The sequence below is a fragment of the Nomascus leucogenys genome, chromosome 9, assembly GCF_006542625.1.
Source record: "Nomascus leucogenys isolate Asia chromosome 9, Asia_NLE_v1, whole genome shotgun sequence".
Taxonomy (NCBI): domain Eukaryota; kingdom Metazoa; phylum Chordata; class Mammalia; order Primates; family Hylobatidae; genus Nomascus; species Nomascus leucogenys.
In genome coordinates, this window is record NC_044389.1 from 4,911,269 (window position 1) to 4,938,329 (window position 27,061).

A 27,061-nucleotide genomic window follows, 5' to 3' on the forward strand; every position below is an offset into this window, starting at 1 on the left:
GGTAGGCTAAAGTTTGAGAACACTGACCTAAAGGAGAAAAAGCAAAGGGCTTACACAGCAGTCATTCCAGGACCTGCCCGTCGGGCCTCTTTGTGGGTAAGCCATGCCCTATCGTTATCCCTCTGGCAGCCCATAACCCCAGGTCACTCAGGTTCACACTTATTCTATCATCTTTTGCTCTTATCCAGAATGCTTTGCCGTATGTCTGTTGGTTCAATGTGACCCCATCGTCCAGACCCAGCCAGCATGTCTCCACCTTGGTGCTCCCACAGCTCGTCATTCATAGACATCAGCCCAATTCAAAACCACTTTCCTTCAAGCATGAGAGTTCATTATTTTCATGTCTTCCTTCCTTTCTAGACTGTGAATTCTCTGAGACCCAGGGCTATGTTTTATAAGCTCAGGCTGCATCAGCAGTGCCACTCACTGCCTGACCACAGTGGCTTGTAATGCTCTCCTTGGTGTTATTGTTGAATTATTGAAGGGCAAGGAATTAAACCACCATCAGCTGCTGATATTTTAGCAGACCTATGTGACCACTGTCACTTCAGAAAGCCAAGGGTAATGCTGACAGAAGGGATCTCGAGGAAAAGAGGTTTCGTTGGAGTTGCTCTCTAGGGAGGATGAGTTCCAAAGGGGAGACCTCAGTTCTGGGCTGAGCAGAGGCCGTTAGGATACTGGAGGAAACTGAAAGGCAGGAGCCTGAACTGAAATGGAGTTCAGGAAGCCCCAGAGGCAGCATTGGCCTAGATTGTCAAGGAGGCAGTCATGCATAATAGTCAACGCTGAGGGGAACAGAGCTTGCAGTCGGACAATCACAGGTTGAATCCTGTCCCGCACATTTCATTGTCTGACCAGAGCATGTTAGTTAGCCTTTCTGAAAGAAATCTTTGTAGAAAATGAGAATACTATACTCGCAGTATCTAATAATAGGAGCCATTGTTTATTGAGCACTTCATCAGGTTATCTCTTTTAATCTTCACACCCATGCTGTGAAATTGGAATTTGGATCTCCCATTTTACAGCACAAACAACTTCCTAGAGTCACATAGGGAGGTATAATGTGGAAGTACAGCCTTGAGTGGAACCATCAGACTCTGGAGCCTTGGCTATCTGCTACGATGCTGCATTGCCTTCTTAGGGGTCTGTGAAGATTAAGTGAGATATCTATGTAAAGCACCCAGCAAATGACTAAATGAAAGTCACAATTTTCCTAAGACCAAGTTGGCTTCAAGATATGGAAAAAATAATCCCTAAACATGGAAAAAAAACTTTGGGATGGATCAAGTCTCTCCTTTTATCTACCTCCTTCCTTTGGCTGTAGGAATCACTTTCTCCTATTTCATTGTCCATTATTGTCTTCTCACCTGAAATTAAGCATATCCTTATTTCCAGAGAGAAAATTGCTATTTCAGGGTCCGTGGTTTTCATCCCATTGTTAAGGGTGATGTTTCAAACAGCACAGTATTAGCTTCAGGCAGAAATCTTTGGAACTTCCTGTCTGTACTCCTGAGAGAAAGGGCATGAGAGGAGTGGCACAGCCTTCAGGTGTTTTATGTTTCTGAGAGTGGAATTCTCCACCTTGTAACTTTGATTCACAAGAAGAATACTTTTCTGAAGAGTTCTGGCAGGCTGCTGATATTAACATGATGCAAAAGTTCCATGCTAACCCCACAGGAACAGCAGCCATTCAAAGACAGCAAAGGCAGGCACATCTCACAGGAGTGTTTCCTCCTGGGCTGCTCAGGCTGAAGGATTCACAGAACTCAGAAATCTTTGCCAAGCCTAGAAGTCTTGGAGAGTAATACTGAACAGAAAACCAGGATATCATTCTATATGTTTTCCTGGTGACTATGGTGTATAGGAGGAAAACTCTTCTTCCTCTACCCATTCTGGGTTCTCCAAATGAAGGCCCTGTCAATAAGACCTTGGCAAAAGACAGCCTAACAAGAGAAAAGCAAACATAAGTTTATGGGCATGTGCATCATGCATTCACATTACAACATGGAGATGAGCAACTCAAAGGATGATTTGGATTTGAGCTTATATAGCACCTTTGCAAAAGGACACTAATTTTTTTTAGAGAAGCAGCAACACTAAGGAAAAGGACTTTGGGCTTCCAGGGGCTGCAAATTATGGGAACGTAAGTATACAGGAGAAACTATTGGTAGACAAGGGTTGATTATGTAAGATTTGTTATGTAGATTCCTCTGCACAGTCTAGATAAGGATTCAGAATTGTCTCTGGTGATTAAGAATCATCCTGCCCCTTCTGGTAGAAAAATTGAGGGCAGAGAGTGTTTCTTTTGTCTGTTTCTTTTCAATTGCTTTCAGTTCAAAATAATCCTTATGGCACTGGTTGGGATGGCACATTCTGCTCCCTTTGACAGAAAGTGCATCCCTGCCCAGTTGGCTTTATTGATGAGTTCCTTGTCCCAAAGACTTTCTTTTAGTCACAGAAAAGGAGACAGGAGCAGTGATGGAGGCTGTTGGCAGGCTGGGAGTCACCAAGCAGACTTGATTTCAAGGCCGTGGGTTGCTCTGCATTTTGCCATTGTTTCTACTCCCACCGCTTGGCTTTGGTGTGCTTTTCTTCTTGTCTTCAGCTAACTCGGGGCCTGTCCTGCTGTAGGCCTGGACAAGTCCTGTGTGTACTGATCTTTGTGCAGAATGAAGACTAGGCCTGTTGTGGGTTGAATTTTGTCCTCCCGAGGAGATGTCTTCAAGTCCTAAGCCCCAGAACCTGTAAATGGGACCTAATTTGGAAAGAGGGTGTTTGCAATGAAGTCAACTCTTTGGAAAGATGAAGTCATTGGGTGGGCCCAAATCTAATATGAGTGGTGTTCTTATAAGAAGAGGGAAATTTGCACAGAGACACACACAGAGGAGAACGCCATGTGAAGCCACAGACACATGAAGGTGGAGGCTGCTGCAAACCAAGCAACCCTTGGTGCTAGGAGAATCCTCCCCTAGAGGCTTTGGAGGCAGCATGGCCCAGCCTATACCTTAATCTTGGACTTTTAGCCTCCAGAACAGTGAAAGACTAAATTTCTGTTGTTTAAAGCCACTCGATTTGTGGTGCTTCGGTGTTTTTTTTGTTTTGTTTTGTTTCTTTTTTTTTTTTTTGAGATGGAGTCTTGCAACCTCTGCCTCAGGGCTTCAGGCAATTCTCCTGCCTCAACCTCTCGAGTAGCTGGGACTACAGGTGTGCATCACCATGCCCAGCTAATTTTTTGTATTTTTAGTAGAGATGGGTTTCTCCATGTTGGCCAGGCAGGTCTCAAACTCCTGACCTCAAGTGGTCGCCCGCATCGGCCTTCCAAAGTGCTGGGATTACAGACATGAGCCACCACACCCGGCCCAGTTTGTGGTGCTTTGTGACATAGCCCTAGGGAATTAATAGAATTCCATTGTAGGAGGGACAGGGATGCTGCAGCCTGGTGCTCTCAGGGTAAAAGATACTCTTTCTGAGTTTCGCAGCCTCTTTCAGATGTCTCAGGGTGAGGACAGGGAAGGCAGCATTCTTCTGGATAGTTGGTTGATAATACCAGCAGATAATATCAGAGAGAGTTGGCAGTTGATAATAGCAGAGAGAGTTGTTCCCCTCTCGCGGTGGTCAGTGAGGGTTGTTGGACTGCTGGGCCTCCCCATGTGATCCAGCCCCGCAACACAATCCCAGGGTGGGCGGCACTTGCCTGAGCGTAGAGGCTGCCAGCAGTCACACCTCAGGCTGCAGGCTACTCCTCTGCATGTCCTTTCCTGTAGCTCAGTGTGCATTAAGAGGTCCTGTCATTATGGACCACGGGAGTCCAGAGAGGTAGCCTGGCCAGTTACCTTGACAACCTCATGATGTCATGCTTTAAACTACTTCCTGGCTGCAGATCTAATGCAATTCTTGATATTGTCCGCTCCTACCAGCCTGGGTGACAGCAGCTAAAGCAAGAGCTTACAGCTCGCTTTTAATGATCCCCTTAGTGACATCTTTAGGATTCATTTGCATTAGCAATGGAAGGTGAGTCTGACTGCTGCTAAGCTGCATGGAAATTTTGCCCAGGGGACCCAAGCCTACTGCTAGCATATCTGGCTCAGCCCCTGGGAGGCTTTCCTCATCCTCCTTGTTATGCTGTAGTTAGGATTCCCTGCAGCAATTCAGCAACAAAGAATGAACATGACCCTCAGTCAAATGGATTCCTGAGAACTTCCCCACCATGAGCTGGACCCTGAGTATATCAGAGAATCTTATCCCAAGGGGTTTCTTAACAAAGCAGTTTCTCTGTCATCAATCATTCCCCCGCCTTTTAGATTTTTATCTTTAGGGTTTTGAAAGTATGTTTTTAAAAAGCAAAGGCTCTGGAGTGAAGTCAGCATCAGCACATGCAAACATGCACACCTCGCTTCCCAGCTTCCCAGTGCTTTCTCTCCAGTCCTGGTGAAAAGCATCCTCAGGCAACATCCTGATTAGTAAGAGAGCAGAGCAGACTTTCTCCATGGAGAAAAGAGGCAGGCGGCTTTCTCCATGGAGAAAAGGCAGCTGCGTTTACTCTTCGACAGAGGCCTCAAGTGGGTGCATACTCGACTGTGTGTGAGAGATTTGACTTGCCTGTCTCTTTCAGTGAGGATGTGGACTCTCATCTCCTAATGGCAGGGAAGAGGGGGGTTGAGCAGGAAGACCCCGCACGTGGTGTTTCTCCAGTACTGGAATTGGAGCCAGCTGCAGTAAGCCCAGCAGACAGAGCTACAGAAGCTGAAGCTACAGCCTCCTCCTGCAGGATTTCGGTGAGCTGGTACCAAGGGGCCTTCTGCACTGGAGGGGAAGAAGCCACTTCATGAGGACTCTTTTATCTGATCAGATGGGCAAAAACTTTCGATAGACCCTTAGAAACATAACAGCCATTGGCTGACAGTCTAGATTTATGGGGTCAGGGGCTCCCCATCATCTTTGAAAGCCATGCTTAGTGTCAAAGCCAGAGAATTTTTTTGTTAAGAAGCCCTCAGACCCAGAGGGTATTTTCTGTCGGGAGTGGTGGGGCGGGGTGTAGAGGGAAGTGAAGAGCCAAGGAGTTCAAAAATCTCCTCCAACATGTGGATACTATTTTCTAATACCATGCCAACTCCATGGCAGCAACTGCTTCCTAATGCCCACTGCAGTTCTAGCCTTTTTGTTATGCCTTTGAAGTGGTGATATCTGGCTAGAACTGGAAGTCTCACAATCTAGACGACAGGAAAAATATGAGAGAGAATCAGAAGGGGAAGCCTAAGTTCTAGGCATGATCCCCACACTTGCAGCACAAATGGAGACAGGTGTTAGCAGTGTAGGCAATACTTGTGCTCTCCAGTGATCCCTTTACCCCCTTCTGTTTTTGGGTAACTTGATGATGTGCCTATAGGTGAAGACGGATCCTTTTTCATCTGATTGAGGGTGTCAGCTTAAACTGTGGCCTCAGGACCCAGTTACATGTTGGAATAACATTCATCTCAGTACATCAGAAGTTGTGATCACTTTTCAATTTCTGTGACAATAATTAATATAAGCATGTTGTATGTCACTTAGAGATTTGCCTTAAAATTGAGCGTTGTTGCATGATTTAAGCAACTGCTTTGCATTTTCTTTTATGATCGTTTGTGCCAAGTAAAGGCAAATGATATCATAGCATTCGAAAAGGAAAATTACACAGAGGTTCAAATTGGAAAGGGGGTAGGAGAAATGAATCATTTTGGGGCCTACAGAATATAGGCATGCTGAAATCCAAAGAATTTGTGCTGTGGCAGCCAGTACCATATTTTTGCTGGGAACAGATGTATTATGCAGATTCCATTTTTTGCACAAACTTGCAACCATTCATCAGCAAAAAGTGCAGCAGTAAAAAAGCAGTGCAGAATTTTCTGTTGATTCTAGCAGTAAGTGGATTAGATATCTATGTAATTCAGGTTTCAATAACCCTGCAACGTGAGACTTATCTTCATGTGAACAAACAAGACAGTTGTAGAGTTATCAAGGGAAATCTTATTAAAATTGACATCTAAGAATTGACAAAGTTTTGGATTTTACAAGGCCTGACGCTTCTGAACTAGCAAATAAAGATTTAAAAAGCTATAGTATATTTTTGTGCAACTTATATATGCCAAAAAAGTTTGTATTTAGTTTCATGGGTTTTTTTGCAAATTCAAATAGTGCAAATAATTTATACCAACACTGAAATTTGTTGACTTTATTTTTTCTTCAAAAGAAGTTGTGGGACACAGCTGCTAAGATGCCTCCCAATAATTTCTGTCTTCTGGTATTCATGCCCTGAGTGTTTTGTTCCCACGAGGTATAAATGTTGGGCTGTGTGGCCAATGGAATACTGCAGAAGTGGTCATTTGAAATAAAGTCATAAAATACAGTGTGGCTGTCTTTCTCCTTCTCTCCAATTGCTCAGTCTGGAAAAGCCAGCTGCCATGTCATGAAGACCCTCTGGTGTTCTGTGAGGAAGCTCACGTGATGAGAAGCTGAGGCCTCCTGCCAATGGCCATGCAAGTGAGCCATCTTGGAAGCTAATCTGCCAGCCCCAGCCTTCTGATGACTGCAGCCCGCTGGCCTGCAGCTTCACTGCAACGTCATGAGAGGCTCTGAGCCAGAACCTCGCAGCTAAGCCGCTCTTGGATTCCTGACCCTCAGAGACTGTGAGATAAATATTTGCTTTTTTAAGCATCCAGTTTTGAAGTAGCTGTGCAGCAATAGGTATCTGATGCAGGAGCCTATACACAACCAATGACTGAGAAATGCTATCAAATGTCACTTCCTGAATGGAGCCCATGAGTCAAGTAGTAGATATATTCACTACTTAGTCACTGATTTGGATTTCAATGTGTGCTTTAAAAAAAAATGCTGTTTATTGGTCTTGCCTCTTAGCATGAGTTAGTGAAATTCATTCCATTTTGATGTATTGTTTAAAATATATCTATATATCTATATCTCTATATATCTACATAGATATATATATACAGGAGCAGATTCTAGATATATATATAGGAGCAGATTCAACATCTAACTTCGCCATTGTTTTCATTTTTCTTTTTTTTTTAGACAGAGTCTTGCTCTGTCCCCTGGGCTGGAGTGCAGTGGCATGATCTTGGTTCACTGCAGCCTCCGCCTCCCAAGTTCAAGTAGTTCTCCTGCCTCAGCCTCCCAAGTAGCTGGGATTACAGATGCGCGCCACCACGCCCAGCTAAGTTTTGTATTTTTAGTAGAGACTGGGTTTCACCATTTTGCCCAGGCTGATATCGAACTCCTGAGCTCAACTGATCCACCCGCCTTACCTTCCCAAAGTGCTGGGATTACAGGCGTGAGCCACTGCTCCTGGCCGTCAGTTCTTATTATTGTAATAAATCCCTTCATTCGGGGGACCATCTTGGTGAGGCCCAAATGCCCAGCCCTTCTATTTGTCCATCTATCCTTTCCTAGCTTTCATATGATGTAATTGCAAAGAAGGCCAGCATATTCCACTCTCACGGTAGCTGAAATGACCAGAGTATATGTAGCCCTGCCATGTTTGCTATAACGAATCTGGTTTTCCTGCTCCTGGTTACCTGGGAGCAAACAAACAAACTGAAACAATACACAACTGACATTCATACATGGGTTAAAAAGTAACCTGATTTGCAATTTAAAAAGATGTTCACCTCAGTCCTTTAGGGAAAAACCAGACATTGTTTATCTGATTGTTTATTTGTCAGTCTTCTGCTTAGCCCCTAGAATCATTTCAAGAAGTCATCTGGGTATGTGGCAGGAATGGTAAGACTTACAAGATCTCACAACGAAGGCAAATTTCAGGGTCTTTACACTTGGTGTTCTTGGGTTCCTCAGCTTCTGGAGTGATGTCCCGTGTCCTGTGTGGTTCCATAGCTGCCTTCCAGCTGCTGTGTCTCCTCCCTTGCTTTGGTAAGTGCCTGTGACGCTCTGCAGGTTACTTTGTCTGCAACTCCTCTCCCATGGATGGGTGAAGCCCTCTGAGCCCTGAGGGCAACCCCCAGTTGCTGCCCAACTGATCATGTCCTTGATGCCGACCTGCCTCATTCCAGTGAGGATATGGAGCTCAGCCACGGCCCCAGCCAGATTCTCAGGTGTCCTTGGGTTCTGTCTATGTTACTTGGGAGCATAGATGACCCAGTGAAGCTAAAACACAGGCCTGACCTCCCCAACAACCAGGTTGATTTGGATAAGGTTATGAATAGGATGGGTAAAGAACAACTGTAACTCAGTATTCTTCTGTAGTTCCAGAAGTCCTCAACTGCCCTCAATGCCTGAATGTCAATTATTTAATATGCACTAAAGCTTAGAGAGGAACAAATCAGATCACACATGTCATGGCCTTCCCTCTAACCTTTCTTTTCTCTGTTTTTTTCTATCTCCTGGATTCCCATCCCCTTCTGCTATATAATGTCTTTAGTTGACCCAGAACTGCAGGTCCTATTGACTTGCTCCTCTAGCCAGAACTTATCTAGAAAGGCACACATACATACACACACACACACACACACACACGCACATGCACACACACAATGGAGGAAGAAAATGAGTAGAATCCTTCAGCAGAGACAATAAAGAAATTTAGAGTATTAGTAATAAGCCATGTTGCTAAAATTTCCTGTTTTCAGTGTCAGAAGCTAAGTATAATCTCAATCTTTGCCTGTTTATTCTTTATGGAACAAATCCCCATTTTCCATGCAGATGGTTGCCTTGGGTCATGTTGTGTAGAGATTATGAACTTAGAAAGTTAAAAGAAAAATTCACATTCATGATTTTCAAAATATTCCCCATAATTTTATCTGTCTCTATTATTATTTTTCATCATTGGATTTCTGGTCATAGATGTAGATGATAATCTGCAAAATGGAGACAGTCACACATGATTTAAATTCACGTCTATTCTGTTTGCCTTGTAACTCTCAGAGAAAGCTATATGCAGCTTCTCTCTGTGACCCACTTTTCACCCACACACAGGAATCCAGTTTTCTGCAGGTGCTAGTGTGTCAGTGCTTAAAGTTCAGTTGAGCCGATGAGTAACCAAGCTGACTTTGGTGTTCCTGGGCAGCTGGGAGCACCTGCATAATGCATGCAGTGCCTCTAGAAGTACAAGATGTATTTCGTGGGGGTGCTCCTTTGGGACACTCAATGAGACTGTGGAGTCTGTGTCTGAGTTTATTCAATGTCCCTGCTCATGTCTCCGTAATCATCTTTGGGGGATAAAGTGGGCCCCGTCAAGCCAATAAGTTGTATCTCAGAGAGTTCCTGTGGTGTCAGTGGATTGGTTTTTCCCCTCTAGGCACACTCCCACAGAGCCACCTGCCACTGCATGCTCCATGGTGAGCACCATGCTCAACAGTTTCCCCTGCGAGAGCATGATTCTGTTACATTTCTTGACTTAAAGTCAGACCTGCCTTTCAAAGAGAACCAGATTTCTTCCTCTTGCTTTCATGTGAAGTCAAACTTTATAAAACACCATTTGGAAGAAAGCCACAGTGCATTTCTCATTGTGTCCCTCTTTAATTTCTTCCGTATCAGCTGCTCCAGCTGTAGTCCAGGTCAAGCTCCTAAAGGCTTTTTCTATCAGAACCCCCAGCCCTCTGGCGACTTGCTGCCATGACTGCAGCATCTATCTTTCCCTCTTTGTAGGTGACAGTATTTACAGTCTGATCTAACTTTCATTTAAAGGCAACTTTTAGGGACTGGATTCTCTAAAGGAGACTTAATATGTATGTTAGGCAGTTGCAGGCTTGCCTGTGTTTAAGTCTACTATACTGGTAGTGGTAGCCAACAGTTACTGACCACTTCCTGTGTCTGAGGCAAACCCTTGATCAGCATTATTTAATTGAGTCTTCAATGACAACTGTAGTTATTATTTTCCCTCCATTATGTAGATGAGGAAACCAAGGCTTGAATAGTCTTGTTAAGCAAATTAGCCAATATTACCCAGTTACTGAATGGCAGGCCAACATTAGCCTCCAGGACTCTTGGTCTCCAGAACTCCTGCTCTTCCCTGGTCTGCTTAGTTCACATGGGAAACCTAAGATTTTATCAGATTCGGGCAAATGAAAGGATTCAGCTTCCTGGAGCCCTCCCATTGGTTGCTTTCCAGGCTTTCTGAATCAGCAACTGAAGGTGAACCCCCACCGTCCATCCTTAGCCCACCCTCCGCCTTGGCAGTGAGCAGCAGGCAATGCCTCCTATTCCCCTCTGTAGGCTTTTATCCTGGGGCAAGAGCCCAGAGAAGCTTCTAGAAGCAAATTATTGCCTTATGCTTTGTTACAGATGAGGACTTTGACTTCTGAGGACTGATATCCAATAGGAGTCATCTTTTTGAGAGCCATTTCTTTATAGCATCTACAGCAGAACAATAGAGTAAGCCACTGGATACGCCAGGCCAGGGCCCACCATTCCTCGTCACGGATCTTCATCGCTGTGCTTGACAGCTTTTTCTGGCTTGATTTACTTCAGCTAAAGGAGGTATTTTGGGGAGAAGGGTGAGGGCTGAAGTAGTTCTGGGTGTTGAGCAGAAAGAGATGATGACTGAGGATATGACGGCAGGGCCATTTCTGTTTGACTCCTGAGAAACAGGAACTGTTTGACGAGATCTTGGTGACTCATGGCACCCACAATACTGCATTAAGACCCAGGTGACAACATGGCACAGAGTTTGGGAGAAGGACATTCTTTCTGTTTCTGTGCAGAATGTAATGCAGTGATTGCAACCACAGGACCCTGGAAAATTTCAGAGGTGGAGGTGCTGGCTGTGCCTGCTGGAGTGATGGGGAAGCAGATTTCATTTTTATAGAATAGCAGCAGTGGCAGAGGTGAGGTGACTACCTCACAAAACCTGTGGGCAGCAACTTAAATGATGAGTCCAGAAAGTAAGACCATTAATGTGCTTGGGAATTCCTAAAACCAGTTGAGGACATGATAAGGGACAGAGGTTGACATAGTAATTATGCTGGTGAGGACTTTCAGCTGGCTAAAGTTTAGTAAAATTTTTGCTGGGACTAATTTTGCCAGCAAACTGGAGTGGCATGCAATTATAAATATCATGCAGATAAAACTGCAGTGTTAGTAGCCTTTTCTCAATTGGGTATTGATAAATCCTGCATTCTTAATGGATTGATTAGAATCTCTCCCCAGATCCTTCTGTTCCTTGGTAGCCCCAGGTTCTGTTTCAGCTTTTTCTGCTAATCCACACACTGTGTTGACCAATTTCAAGGCTTGGAGCTCATACACTAGAGGATTCTCGAGTCTCTTTCTGTGATTGTTTAAACTGAATTCCTCCATAGAGGAACTTTACAGCTTGCAATGTATCACACAAATCTTTTCATCTGCATTTTTGCTTGCATTGCTCATGTTTTTAATTCCTAATCTCCAAGATCTAAATACACGGTGGAAAGACTGGGGGTGTGGCTCTGCTCCTCTCTAAAAGAAGTGGGCTGGTGCTTTCAGCTAAAATATAGTCATGCATTGCATATCCAATGGGATCCCATAAGATTATAATACCATATTTTTACTATACCTTTTCTACATTTAGATGGATTTAGATACACAAATGCTTACCATAGTGTTACAATTGCCTACAATATTCTGTACATGCTGTACAGGTTTGTAGCCTTGGAGCAATAGGCTGCACCATATAGCCTAGTGTGTAGCAGGCTATCCAATCTGGATTTGTGTGCGTACACTCTAGGATGTTTGCAGAATGACGAAATCAACTAACAACGCATTTCTCAGAATATATCTCTGTTGTTAAGTGACAAATGACTGTATCTGTGAATATTTTTCATGGATGCTGGGAAAGATTCTCCTAGACATCTCTGCTTTTTATGAGGGAAAGATGAACAGCCAGGTTATGAATTAGCTGGAACTATCTACTGTTTTTCAGAAGCCCATTCATTTGTAATTGATTCCATATCCCATAAATACTCTCTCCTCCTCCACACTCCCAGGTTATATGAAATGTGTACGCTCCATTAAAATGAGGTGGTACAACTTGATTATTTCGTCATACTTTTATATGGATTATGCTACAAATGTTCATGGAAAATAAAGTACCAATTCCAGGTAGTAGTCAGCTTTACAACTGTCATCTGACGTAACAGTTTCTTCACAATAGCACTTTAAAACAGAAGTTGGCATTATTTGTTCATTAATTTGATTTGTGTGTACTCTAGATAAACTTGATAGGAAAAGGGTTTACATTAAACAAGGGTAACAACAAATATTTTCCACTTATCTTAATCATAGAAGTTTGGATTATAGAAATGGCTTATGGGCAAATGCAGTTCGGTTATCAGCTTTGTTTCTGTCTTGAAAATTGGGTCACACAAACCATGAAGGTCTCAGATTGATTTTGCAGCTATTGGATTATTTTAAACAAAAAAGGAAACAGCTACAGAATAATTGAATCAGTCTCGTTATATAGACATAGCTCCAGGCCAAAACCCCAGGCGTTTCCTTCATTCTACATTCTTGTTCTAGAAAGACTCCTTGGCTTTTCCAGGCACTATTTCAGTCTTTTTCCCCCTGTTTCCAAAGTCATTGTATATTCAAGATAGCCTTCTTTATCTTTACATTTTATATTCTGAGACTTCATGTTTAAGCAACATTCTGCCTTTAGAAAAAAATCAGAATGCATTAAGCTTCACTATGTCTCTTTTACAAAGATTCCTTTAAGCTTTGAGATTGTTATTCAGTGAAGTCAAGTGGTAAATCTGTCCTCATCTGTGGTGTGTTAGGACTATTGACTGGAGCGCTTTCGGCTGACATGGTTAAAAAAAAGGGCTCCAACTCCAGTCTATTCAGCTTTACATTCCTTTGTTTTCAGTGATGTATGAAATTTATTTCAGGATATAACAAGTTTTTTTCCAAATTTTTCTTCCCTTGTCAACCGAAGGACACTTCTTTACATCACTCTTGCTACTGGGGCCAGTTCATGACGTGCAGCTTCATTGAACAAATGCCTAAAAACATGTGTCTGACATCTGTTTTTAAAACCTGCAGCAGCCAGCTTTAAAGCTTCTCTCTGAAGAAGGCAGGAGAGAGATAGAACATATTTTTTTGTCACATTAATCTTGAGTAACTTGGCTTTGTTAGCAAGAAAAAAATAGCCTTCTAAAAACCCTTTGTTGAATTTATGTCCAAGTTTTAACTTAGCTGTTACTTTCTAATCACATTTTGAAGAATAGTCCCATCAAAACACACTTTAGAAGGATTATTTTTTACTTGTAATTTCATTTTGTGGAATCTGGAAGTCATTTTTCAAGACAGACAGACCAGAGTCAATTCTTTTTTACTTCTGACATTTTATTGATGAAATACTTATTAATTAGGAGGCATTTGTGAAATTTGAAAAAGAAAATGATACAATGTCCAATAGTAATAAAAAAGACAATTGTCCTTCTAGTTCCACGAGGTTTTCTACCCTTTACTTTTTGAAATCATCCATTCACAGAGAGCTCACAGTTGGAAAATTCCAAATGCACTTTATACTTGTTCTTTTTTTTGAAGAGGGAAGATTTTGTCACTATTGCGAATGTGACTTTATCCTGGTTTTGGAGAGAAAGGCCATGACCAGAACAAGATAGATGCTTTGAGACCTAAAGCAGAGATTCTAAGCTCAAATTTGCAAAACTAAAGGAGCCTGTACCTAAATATGGGAATGCTTTCTAGCTGGTACTGAATTTCACACTATGCTATTTATGTTTCCATTTATTATTATGATTTTTCTTTTTGAGATAAAAGCTCTGAGTTGTGGCTGTCAGAGCAGACAGATAAAGGGACTATACGAATAGGGCTGGGAACATATCTTGGCCAGAACTCCAGGCTACTCATCCAAATTCTATCTAAGGCGCTTGAACAGCTACAGATTTTGCACAACAGGACTTGAAATCTCAGCTATTCTCTTTCCATCCCAGAAGCAATCAGACTCAGGCCTGTGCAGAAGCCCCAAAAGAATGCATTAAACGTGGGGTTTTAGTACAGCCTAAAATCACGCACACACAAAAAATAAATAGACATTTAAGAGGCTTAGCGGTTCTAAGAATGTTGTGATTCAAAAAGGAGTCCTTGTCTTTGGTTACTATATAGCATGCAGAAATAACTCATTATTTTGAGATTATACAGAGTGTGATGGGAGAAATGAGTCAATTTTCTGAATGACACAAATAAAACCCAAACTACTTCTATTCGCTATGTGGTTTCTTCTAAGGGTGGGGTCGTTCCTAGGATATTTAGGTAGAATTATTCAGAATGGTGGCTTCCATTCTTTACATGACATCTTTGAAGTAAATTTACATAACACATATATTTGTCCATAAAATACATATACAGAAATACTTGTCTTATATTTATGACTAAGTTAATTCTTACAAAAGGCACATACCTACGTGACCATTTCCTAGGCCAGTGCGTAGAATACCTCAAGTACTTGAATGCCCTATTTATTCACATCTCTTTAAGAACGCCTGTTGTTATGAGACACCTTCCAGGTGCTGTACTTTCAGGACCCTCCAGAGCATTCACACCAACACAACTCTCTCCCTGAGCTGCTCCCAGCCAATGACCTCACATGGCCTGGATCCTAGAGCATTCCGTTTCTGCTCATCGCAGAGTTCTTGTAATGAACATTCTGTGCTCTGGGTCCCCTACAGGTCTGGCCAAGATCTTTCCAGAGGTGCACTGCAGACTGGGGGGCTTCTGACCAAATTCTCATTCTGTGCTTCTTTCTCCTCATGGCGTCAAACATGCATTGTGGTTTGAGGCTGTCCTACCTGTTCTCTCTCCCCTTTAGCCTTCACGGACATTTTCCCTGATAAATCTCTTGCATTTCTAATTCTGTGGTGGTGTCTGCTTCTCGGAGGACCTAAGTAACAGTTGGTGCCAGAAAAGCAGTTGGTAAGATGGAGTTGGGGGACCAGGTTGCTTGCCAACTGGCTGGCACGAAAGGCCCTGAGTGGTATGTGGGGCACAGATGGTTCCTGGCACAGAGCAGTGGCCCAACTGCTAAAACTTTCACTGATGGTAACCTGGGAAAACATCCTGGTGGGAGGGAACTCTCTTACTGCTGCAGTGATTCTAGCATTTAAAAGGCATTGAGAGAACAGTGCTAAAGGAGAATGGAGTTGGCTGCTTATCCCAAAATTGTATTGATCCCCTGCAGAGGGATAATGAGGAATCGAAGGTGGTTTATGAAGAGTTAAAGGATGTGTGAGGACCTGAGGGCCTTTTTATAAGCTACCAAAGCCTGTCTTGCAGTAGACACAGCTGAGCAGCAAGCATAAGACTAAGTCAGAGTTGTAGAGCTCCAGACATTTAAATACTGAGCCCAAGAAGGTCGTTATACAAAGATCAAGGCCCCGAATTTAAAAAACAAACAAATCACTTGAGACCCTGAAATATGGGTTAGGTCCCTGAAGGCTGTGCCTCTGCAGACTTTCCTGCAGCCAACGTCATTACAGGGATGGCCCCCATTCCTAATAAGAGTTAACACTTTCCCACTATGCAAAGACTGCAGAGGCCTCTCCCTTGCAAGGCAGCAAATGCCTTTTTTAGGAATCGTCCCACCACTTTTCCTCGATGCCGAAACAACCAGTAGGGTTAAATCCCAGTATAATCTGCTGGGGATGTGTTGAATATGGTAAGGAAAGAGGATACTACATTCCAAAGAAGCTGCAAGAATTAGCTTGCATATACTAACAGTAGCTAAGAAAGTACCCTTGGAACTGGATTTTGAGGGTACTCGATCAAGGCAGTTAGAAAAAGATTCCATAAGCAAGAATTCAGAGACTTGGGGGCATTGTTTTGAAACAGAGAATTTAACATTCTGGCAAGGGCCCCAGAGCTGGGACTCAATGCTAGGGTGAGTCCAAGTAGGTTGAAGTGAATGGTGGCCTTTGCTAATGAAGATGAAATGCCTGAGTGCCATGGCAGATGACAGAGAAAGGGATGAAAAAGCCCAGGGGTTTCAGTGTGCTTGAATATACATTCAGGATACGTGTGAGGCAGAAAGACTCACCCCAGGATTACTTGCATGAAAAGACCCAGAAGCCATCAGCAGTGCACGAATGAGAGGAACACCAGCATCATTAAAGCGCAGTGGAGGCTCTCCTCTGCAGGCAGGTAGGAGAGGTGACCAGAGTCAGACTTGTTACCGTCCGTGGGATGATCAGACCGTGAAGCAATAGAAACTACCAAAGGCCAGAGAGCCACAATGACCATAATAACTAGCAAGATCAGAGGGTCTGCCTAGGGAGCACTAATTGTAGGAAGGTGTGAAGATGGTTGAAAGAACATGTTATCCCTAGAAGCAAAAGAGATAGGCAGCCATTAAGAAATTTGCTTTACATATACTATCAGAAGAGGAAATAATGAAGAGGTGGAAGGCTGATGATTGTCATCCTAATAAAAAATCAAGGTCATTTCCCTAGGTTTTTGAACCCAAACTAATTTCTAGTTCTGGAGCTCACTGATTTAGGAGAGGGTCAGGTCCCCAGGGAGAAGGACACTGCAATACTGAAGTGAGAATATACTTCAGTACTTTCTGCAGTTCTTTCCTAAAGGCACTGTGTTAGTCAAGGTTCTCTAGAGGGACAGAGCTAATAGGATAGATGTTTATATAAAGGAGAATTCATTAAGGCATATTGACTCACATGATCACAAGGCGAGGTCCCACAATAGGCTCTCTGCAAGCCAAGGAGCAAGGAAGCCAATCTGAGTCCCCAAGCCCCAAAAGTCGGGAAGCCGACAGTGCAGCCTTCAGTCTGTGATTGAAGGTCCAAGAGTAGAACTTGGAGTTTGATGTCCGGGGGCAGGAAGCATCCAGCACTAAAGACAGATATAGGCTGGGAGACTAAACCAGTCTAGTCCTTCCACGTTCTTCTGCCTGCTTATATTCTGGCCACACTGGCAGCTGATTAGATGGTGCCCACCCAGATTGAGGATGAGTCTGCCTCTCCCAATCCACTGACTCAAATGTTAATCTCCTTTGGCAACACCCTCACAGACACACCCAGGAACAATACTTTGCCACCTACAATCCAATCGAGTTGGCACTCAATATTAATCATCACAGGCACATATGAGCATTTTTTTGGAGGATTGTATACATGGAAATTGTATATGTGGGAACACCCAGATATTTCAAGGATTACTGAACAAAGGGTAAAAATTGACATTGTTAACCCGGAGATGTAAAGTGTCATTATGGCTCCTTGTTAGAAAGAAGGCATATGCTGGCAGGGTAAAAAGAGGAACCCTGGCTAAAGTCTCACTTGCAATGGGACTATGAGGTCCGTAAACCCACTGACAGCAATTTCCCCAATCCCCAAATATACAATTGGGATTGGTATACTTGGCAGAGGATAATGCTGATATTGGGTGACTGTCCTGTGGGGTAGGATCTACCATACTGGTGAAAGTAAAACGGAAGCCTCTGAAACTGCTCCTTGCCCTAGTCAAAATAGCAAATAAAAATCACTATTGCATCCCAGGGTGAATGGTAGAGATTAGTATTTCCATGAAAATCTAAGGGATGCAAGGGTGGTGGTCCCTACCATATCTCCATTTAATTCACCTTGTCTACCCTCCTAAAGAAATTACATGGATTTCAGAGAATTTTAAGCTCAGCCAGCTAGCAGTCCTGATTGAAGCTGCCATGCTAGATGATATCATTGCTAGAGTAGAATAACAATAATGCAACGTGGTAAGGTGCCATTGATTTAGTGAATATATTCTTCAGCTAATGTGTTCATTAGTGAATGTACAAAGGCTAAAATGCCTTCTCCTTCAGAAACAGTGCTTACTCACATTGATCCATTAGACTTATGACATCATGCTGATTAGGCAAAACAAGCAAGAGATGACTTGAAACCATGGAAAGACATATGAACTCTAGAGGGTAGAAAATCATTCTAAGGAGATTCATAAACATACTGTTTTAGCAAAGTTTGTACGGGTCCAAAGTAAAAGTCAAATTGCTACATCTTGTTTCTCCTAACATAAAGGACATCTGAAAGGATTGCTTAGGTTTTTGAGGCAACATTTTTTTTTTTTTTTTTTTTGAGACGGAGTCTGGCTCTGTCGCCCAGGCTGGAGTGCAGTGGCGCAATCTCAGCTCACTGCAAGCTCTGCCTCCCGGGTTCACGCCATTCTCCCTTCTCAGCCTCTCCCAGTAGCTGGGACTACAGGCGCCCGCCACCACGCCTGGCTAATTTTTTGTATTTTTAGTAGAGACGGGGTTTCACCGTGGTCTCGGTCTCCTGACCTCGTGATCCACTTGCCTCAGCCTCCCAAAGTGCTGAGATTACAGGCGTGAGCCACCGCTCCCGGCTGAGGCAACACATTTTATACCAAGAAATATTGCTCAGGCCCAGATACCAGGTGACACCTTAGGCTGTCAGCTTTGACTGAGGCTCAGAGCAGGAAAAGACTATATAGCAGATCCAGACTTTGCAGATTGTGCTGCCAGTTGTGCCATGTGATCCAACAGACACTAGGAGGTGTCAGCAGTAGAAGATAAATTATAGAGTTTCTGGAAAATTTCAGTAGGAACATCATACTGTAGGCCCCTGGGGTTCTAAAGCAATGCTATGCCATCTGAAGTCTGCTGCAGCCATCATACACTTTTCTAGAAATAGCTCCTCATGTGTTACTGGGCTGTGGTGATATTATGCTTGAACATAGCACGCTGAGTCACAATGCACCTAGAACTACCCATTTTTGAGCTGGGTTATGATTTACCAAAACATAAAGATCTACTAAGTTATAAAGTTGGGTGTGCTGAGCAGCATTCCATTATAAGATGGAAAAGGTGTTTATGGGTGAGCCTGAGAAGGACCGGGAGGTGTGAGTAAGCTTCATGAACTGGTAACCCAAACATTCCCATGTCACTCATTATGATTGCGGTAAATGTATCTTCTTCGGCTTGTTCCAACGGCAGAATAAGGAGTTCTTTACAATTAACAGTAGAGGAGAAAACCAACAAAGTTTGGCTTATGGATGGATGCAAGCCAAAAATAGATGGTGGTTGCATTACAGCCACTCTCTGTAATGGTTCTTAAAGTCAAGGAAGGGGAGTTTTCTCTTCCAAATGGGAAGAACAGTGAGCAGTGCATCTGGTCATAAACTGTATGAAGGAAGTGGCCTGAAGTTATAAGCATTATTGTATCTGTCATGTCTTCTGCGGCCATAAGATCTCATTCTTTGGGCAAATATTGTGGAGTGGAATTGCTAGATCATAGGGAATATTAATGTGTTGTGTCAGTAGATATTGCCAAAGTGTTCCCAAAGTATCTATCTATACACAGTCCCAAAAGCAATGTATGAAAGTGCCTGTTGCTCTACATTCCTCTCAAAGTATGGTATTATAAATCTTTTCAATTTTAGCCTTTCTGGTGATGTATGTTGGTATTTCATTGTGATTTTAACTGCATTTCCCTGATGGCTACTGAGGTTGAATGATACCATCTCTCTCTCTCTCTCCACAAAAATAAGATGTCCAAATATAAATGTATAACATACACACACACACACACACACATATATATATATATACACACACACACATGTGTATGTAATTTGGACATCTTATTTTTTCATGCATCTGATCAATTCTCTTGGTCATTTCAAAAGTTTGGTTTATTCTTTTTTTGGAGATCTTTATATATTCTGGAGGTGAGTCATTTGTTACATATATGTAATGTAAATAATTTATCACATTCTGTGACTTGCCTTTCTACTATTTTAATGTTTTCTCTTGATGAAGCAAAGTTCTTAATTTTAATGAAGTCTACCCTATAAGTCTTCTCTTTATTGTTAGTGCTTTATGTTTTCTGTTTCAAAAATTTATGCCTACCCCAAACTCTTGAATATGTTCTCTCATTTCCTTCTATAAGTTTTCCTATTTTACTTCATATATTTAGGTCTGTGATTCATCTCAAATTAATTTGTGCTTATAGTGTGAGGCAGAGGTTATGATTCTTATGTATATCCAGTCAACCCAGCACCATTTATTGAAAAGGTCAACCTTCCTTCACTGAATTGCAGTGGCACCTTTATTATGAATTAGAGGACTATATATGTGGATCTTTCTCCATTCCATTCTTCTATTTGTTGGTCATTGTCCCCAATGCACAATGACTTTCATATAAACATAGTTGATTTCATAATTGATGTTGTATTCTGACGCTTTATTAATTTGCTTATTATTTCCTATATTTATATTGGTGCAAAAGTAATTGCTTTTAATGGCAAAACTGCAATTACTTTTGCATCAATATAGTGATTTATTTCTTGAGCCTTTTGGATATTTTTACATACAGAATTATGTTATCAAAAAATACTGATTTTTTTGTTCTCCTTTCAAATATCTACAATGTTGATTTCTTTTCCTTACCTTATCAGACTGCCTAAGCACTCAAATAAAATATTGATATGTTTATTTTGTTGCAAACTTCACGGAGGAAGCAGTAAATATGTGATCCTTAAACTCCAGTTACATGTAGGGGGTTTTAAAGATATCATTGATCAGATGAGGAAACTTCCCGCTGTTTCCACTTTGGTGAGAAATATTATTATTATTGTTGTCATTATTATTATTTTACTTAGACATCATAGAAGCCAGAGATCTTATATTAAAGAAGGGACTTAATTTTGGCCGGGCACAGTGGCTCACGCCTGTAATCCCAGAACTTTGGGAGGCCGAGGAGGTCGGATCACCTGAAGTCGGGAGTTTGAGTGCAGCCTGACCAACATTGAGAAACCCTGTCTCTACTAAAAATACAAAATTAGCCAGGTGTGGTTTCGCATGCCTGTAATCCCAGCTACTTGGGAGGCCGAGGCAGGAGAATCGCTTGAACCTGGGAGGTGCAGGTTGAGGTGAGTCGAGATGGCACCACTGCACTCCAGCCTGGGCAACAAGAGTGAAACACTGTCTCAAAAAAAAAAAAAAAAAAAAAAAAAAAGAAGGGACTGAATTTTAACTAATGCTTTATCTCCATTTGTTAAGATGATCATGTTTTCTCCTTTAGTCTAATAATGTGATAAATTACATTGATTGATTTTTTAATATTAAACCAACTGTATATTCCTGGAGTAAACCTTACTTGATCATGATTTATTGTCTTTTGTATGTCATTGAATTTGGTTATTCATTCAATGTTTTTGTGTAATGTTTGTCAACATTTTATTTCTTTTGTCAGATTTGGTATTGAGGTTATGCTGCCGTACAAACTAGGTTGAAAAATATTTTCTTTTTTTCTATTATTTGGAAGAATTTGTGTTGTATTGGTATCATTTCTTCTTTAGCTATTTGGAAAAAATAATCAGTGAAGCTACATAAGCCTAGAGTTGAAATTTTTTTTTTCTGGGTGGGGAGAGGTGAGGGTTTTAAATTAAATGTCCAACTTATTTGACAAGTATGGGACCGTTCAAATTTTCTCTCATTTTGTTGGTTCAGTTTTTAATTTTTTAATTAATTTGCTCACTTCATCTAAAATTTCAGATTTACTGATGTAAATTTATGTATAGCATACTTTTATTGTTTTTTCAATGAATGTAGTATCTCTAATGACACCCTCTTTTTCACTCATATTACTGATAAATTATGCCTTCTTTTCCTAATCAGTCTTGCTAGAGGTTTACCTGTTTGATTAGTTTTATCAAAGAATTTGCTTTTGATTGTATTTTTTTCTATTGTATTTTGTCACTATTTTGTTAATGCTTATCCTTATTCATTTATCCTTATTTTGATTCTTCAACTTTATTTTAAAATTTATTTTGCCATTTTTTTCTCAATTTTTGTGGTAGATACTTAGATCAATTTTCATCTTGTCTTCTTTTCTCCTAGATATATTTAAAGATATACAACTTCAGATGCATCACACAAATTTTGATCTGTGATGTTTTTAGTATTATTTAGATTAAATATTTTTAATCTCCTTTACGATTTTGTCTTTGGATCCGAATGGGTCATTCAGAAGTGAATTGTTTTCTAAAAATTTGCTAGTTTTTCATTTTTCGCTTTTAAAATTGGCTTAATTCCTGTGGGTTTAGAGAGCATTCTGAGCTTAATTCCAGTGGATTTAGACAGCATTCTTGGTATAATTGTAATTTATAGAATTTATTGAAACTTGCCTTATGGCCTAGCTAAGGGTTTATTTTGGTAAATATTCTATGTACACTTTAAAAAGAGTATACCTTCTACAGGTGATGAATGCAAAATAAATTAATGAGATTAGATTTGGTAAATGTGTTCAAGTCTTCTCTATCCTTAGGAATTTTTTTTGTTCTTTAAGTTGCTGTGGGCAATGTTAAGACTGTCCACTATAATTTTGAGTATGTCCTTTTCCCTCCAGATACTGCCAATATTTATTTAATATTTTTGGTATTACGTTATTAGTGGCATATACATTTCAAATTACTGTAATTTTCTCTGTTATTATTATCAAATTTGGCTTTATTTCAGGTACAACTTATTAACTGAAAGGTAAAGTATCAGTTAATAGCATTCTTTTAGCTAATTTTTAACTATTTTATTTTTAATTGACAAATAATTGTACATATTTATGGGGCGTAGTGTGACGTTTTGATATGTGTATAAATTATGTAATAATCAAGTCAAGGTATAGTATATCCATTATCTCAAACATTTATTATTTCTTTGTGTGAGGCCATTCCAAATCAGTTCCAGCTATTTTGAACTGTGCAATGTATTAACTGTTTCACTCTACTGGGCAACAGCCACTGTAACTTATTACATCTATCTGTAACACAGCATTCTTTGACTACTCTCTCCCTTCTTCCCCTCCCCGCTGCCTTCCTCAGCCTCTGGTAACCACTGTTCTACACTCTACATCTATGAGTTCAAGTTTTTTAGCTCCCTCATATAAGTGAAATCAGGTATTTAGCCTTCTGTGCCTAGCTTATTTCACTTAATTTCCTCCAGATTCTTCTATATATAAAAAATAACAGGATTTCATTCTTTTTATGGCTGAATAGTATTTCTTTGTGAATATATGCTGCACTTTTTAATCCATTCATCTGTTGATGGACACTTAAGTTGATTCCAAATCTTGGCTATTGTGAATAATGCCGCAATGAAGATAGGAGTGCAGCTATCTCTTCAACATACTAATTTCATTTCCTTTGGATACATGCCCAGTAGGGGGATTGCTGGATCAAATGATAGTTCAGTTTTTAATTTTTTGAGGAACCCTCTTACTGTTGACCATAGGGGTTGTGCTAATTTACATTCCAACCAACAGTCTATAAAAATTCTCTTTTCTCCACCTCCTTGCTATTATTTGTTATTTTTTTGTTTCTGCTAATTGCCATTCTAACTGGAGTGAGGTGCTATGTATACACTGTGGTTTTTATTTTCATTTCCTGATGATTAGTAATGTTTTTCTTATACCAGTTGCCCATGATTACTTTATTTTGAGAAATGGCTACTCAGGTCTTTCACTCATTTCTAAATTATGTTGTTTGTTTGATTTTGTTGTTGTCGTTATTGGCTTGTTTGAGTTCTTTTATAGTTTCATAGTTTTGGGTTTTACATTTAAATCTTTAGTTTATTTTGAGTTTTTTTTTTAAGTGGTGAGAGACAAAGGTCCAGTTTCATACTTCTGTATCAGTTTTACTCAGCTCTATTTATTGAAGATACTATCCTTTCCCCATTGTGTATTTCTGGTTCCTCTATGGAAAATCTATTGGCTGTACATGTATGGATTTATTTTTGAATTCTCTATTCTGTTACATTGCTCTGTGTGTCTGTTTTTTGGCCAGTAGCATGCTATTTAATTATTATAGCTTCATAGTGTATTTTCAGCTTAGTGCGATGCCTCCATATTTGTACTTTTTGCTAAAGTTTGCTTTGGCTATTCCAGTCTTTTCTAATTTCATATCAATTTTAGATTTTTTTTCCACTGCTATGAAGAATGTCATTGGTATTTTGAAGGACATTGCATTGCGTCTGTAGATAGCTTTGGGAGTATGGGCATTTTAACAATATTAATTATTAATTATTCCAATCAATGAACATGGGATATCTTGCAATTTATTTGTGTCCTCTTCAATTTCTTCCATCAATATTTTATAATTTTCACGCTGGCCTACAACATACAGTTTTTTAAAAAAATTTACTTTAACAAGCTTTTTCTAATAGAGAAAATAGTTTAGATTTAAATCTAATAATTACTAATATAATATCTTTAAATTTAACACTCACTATTCATTTTATTTTTGTTGCATATGCTTTTCTTTCCTAATAGGGCAATTTTTATTTTTCAGTCTCACCACTCAATTACTTTTTCAGTCATATGATTTATGTTTATTATTTTTTATTATTTAATTCTATAACACTTGTGCTTAATTTTTAAAGCTTTGTATAAATTTATACTTGTTCATTTTCTTGGACAATGCAAGGCTCTTAAAACATTTTAACTCCATTTATCTCAGTTCCATATTTAGCATTATTGCTGTGCATTTTAATTCTTCATATATTAAAGCTTATTATGTTATATTATCCTATTATCCTATATTATCCTATTATGTTATATTATCAATGTTCATTTAGGTTTATCTACACAATTACCATTTTAAATACTCTTCATTCCATCCTGCAGTCCTGTTCTTCTGTGTGAAGTCATTTGACCTAAATAACCTAAATAGTAAATTCCATTTAATATTTCCAATAGTACTATTTAGATACTGAGTAAATTTGGATCTGCTATTTGGGTTCTTTAAGACTACAAAATAGGGATCAACTAGTACCTAATTTATGAATTTTGGTGGTCTGAATGAGATAATACACATATAGTACTTAGGCAATTACCAGACACACAGTAACCATTCAATAAATGGTAACTAAAAGTATAATCAATATCATTTTTACTGTTTTTATTATTTTAGGTTAATTATATGCTTTTGCTTGTGTATTACCTTCTATTCAAGCTAACAAAAAACCTAGATAATATGCCCATTTAATATTGTACTGCTCACTATTTTCATTCAAATTTTTATCCCAAACACTAAATCAATAAGTTATATTTTGAGACTATTTAACAAGAAAACAGATTAGCTTATGTTACATTTCTCCTTCCAAATAATTATAGAAGAGAAAAATCAAACTTAGAAAAATCAAAAAGTTAAGCTGAAACATGGGCATTCTTTGCATAATCAGCAAGGTGTTTGCAAATTTGTTGGAAAATATTTCACTTTGTGGTCCATAGGTTTATGTACTCAAAACAAGATAATACCATATAACAACTACATCTAGGGTAGAGAAGAATTATTCTGATATTTCAGGTCACTAGTAGCAGTTTAGGTTACTGTATGGTTGATTGGAAAATGTGATTACCATTTAGAATGTCAAAACAACTGTTAATTTGATGTCAAATGTAGGTGTAAAATAATTATTATTATTATTTACAATCTAAAGTGCAACACTTAGTTACTTCAGTTTACTTCAATTAACCTTTAAAGAGCTAAATGCTATAGGTGTGAGGACCAATTATTGTTTTGTTTTGACAGCTTGAATTTGGCTACATATTTGGGTACCAAGGCTAAATAATTGTTTATGTTAGGTTTCCAATTTAATAGACTGATACATATTTTTAGAAAAATAGTAATTATGGGCCGGGGGCAGTGGCTCACGCCTGTAATCCCAGCACTTTGGGAGGCCGAGGTGGGTGAATCATGAGGTCGGGAGATTGAGACCATCCTGGCTAACATGGTGAAACCCCGTCTCTACTAAAAAATACAAAAAATTAGCTAGGTGTGGTGATGGCCACCTGTAGTCCCAGCTACTCGGGAGGCTGAGGCAGGAGAATGGCATGAACCCGGGAGGCGGAGCTTGCAGTGAGCTGAGATAGCACCACTGCGCTCCAGCCTGGGTGACAGAGCGAGACTCCATCTCAAAAAAAACAAAAAAAAAGAAAAATAGTAATTATGCATTCAATATGTGCCAGATACTCCATTAATTCCTTGGAGGTATAAGGATAAGATATGGCTCTTGTTCTCAAATATCTCACAGTCTAGCAGTTGTGCTGGACATTTCATATTATACGTGAAAGTGTAAATTTTAGTGATTATTTACAATCTCCTTCAAAAAGTATTCATATCTTAACTTATAAAAATAACAGTGGGTTATTTAGCTAAATATGAAGTAATCAAAATTCAAATTGAGGATGGGCCTGATACTACTACTTAGGCATAGAAGTTTATGTAGTAATATCTTAAAGCCAAAACAAATGCATCAAACTACAAATTTCCCTTTTAGGTATTTAGGAACCTTCTCATGGCAGTGAAACAAAGCAGGATATGTCCATGCGAGATGGATATATCTACCATTATTGGAGCCAAAAGGACAAAGACAGAGGCACATTGACATTGTTAACGTTTTCATACTTAACAGCACTTTTGCAAAACTTTATAATTATCACATTGTGGTAAAATTTTATATCTCTATCTCTATCTGTTATCTATCTCTATCTATCTATCTATCTATCTATCTATCATCTATCATCTATCATCTATCTATCTACCTATCTATCTATCATCTATCTATCTACCTGTCATCTATCAATCTATCTTTGTCCTTGGTTCCTGGTACAAAGCTTAGAATCTCTTGGAATTTCCTGAGTAATAGAAACATCTTTCATTATTCATAACAAACTCCTTTCAACCATACCCGAGTTTATGCTAATCAGAGGGTCCTAGATAGCTTGAAAACGGGGACTGGTTGCCAGAGAAACCAATGGTATGATTACAAGGTTGGAATTTTCAGACCCTACCCCACTCTGCCTGAGGAAGGGAGAGGGGCTAGAGATTGAGTTCAGTCACACGGTCAGTGATTTATCAATCATGCCTAAGCCATGAAATCTTGATTAAAAACTCAGCAAGGCTTAGGGGCTTCCTGATCGGTGCACCTTTTGATGTACCATATGCTGGCTCTACTGGGATAGACGCTCTTGCATTCCTCTCAAAATCTTGCCCTATATGTCTCCTTCCTATAACGTATCCTTTATAATAAAACTACAATTGTAAG